The sequence below is a fragment of the Pygoscelis adeliae genome, unplaced genomic scaffold (genome assembly GCF_000699105.1).
Source record: "Pygoscelis adeliae isolate BGI_AS28 unplaced genomic scaffold, ASM69910v1 Scaffold63, whole genome shotgun sequence".
In the NCBI taxonomy this organism is placed as follows: Eukaryota; Metazoa; Chordata; class Aves; order Sphenisciformes; family Spheniscidae; genus Pygoscelis; species Pygoscelis adeliae.
The window spans coordinates 4,964,137-4,964,584 of record NW_008824414.1 but is presented as its reverse complement, the minus strand read 5'-3'; positions in this window follow the sequence as shown (position 1 = coordinate 4,964,584).

The window sequence follows — 448 nt, the reverse complement described above, 5'->3', positions numbered from 1 at the left end:
CGGCCTTTCAGTCCTGGAAATGGCATAATTATGGAGGTGGTGATTAAATAGCTGGTGCTTTTCTCATTTTGGTGACAGACCCTACGGAGGGGGAGCGTGCTCGGAGCTAGGAAGCAAGAGTTAAAATGAAGTTAAAGTACAAACAGAAGCACATAGCTGACATGCTTCAAGTTTAGACAGTACAAGATATGCAAATGCGCAGGGCTGCGCGGTATTGACATTTTGAGGTCATAGTGATAGGAATGTATTATTTATAGGATGGGGTTGCACTAGGCCGATAAACTACATTTTAAATCCTAGGCGTTTGCAAGCGATAAGATTTATATATATATGTTTATACTATATATGTGTGCGTATACACATATTTTATATCTGTGTTTTAATATTTCACGGTTAATATTCTTCCTGGCAGGCATTACGGCGGGGGGGGCGCTCCGCCCCCCCGCGC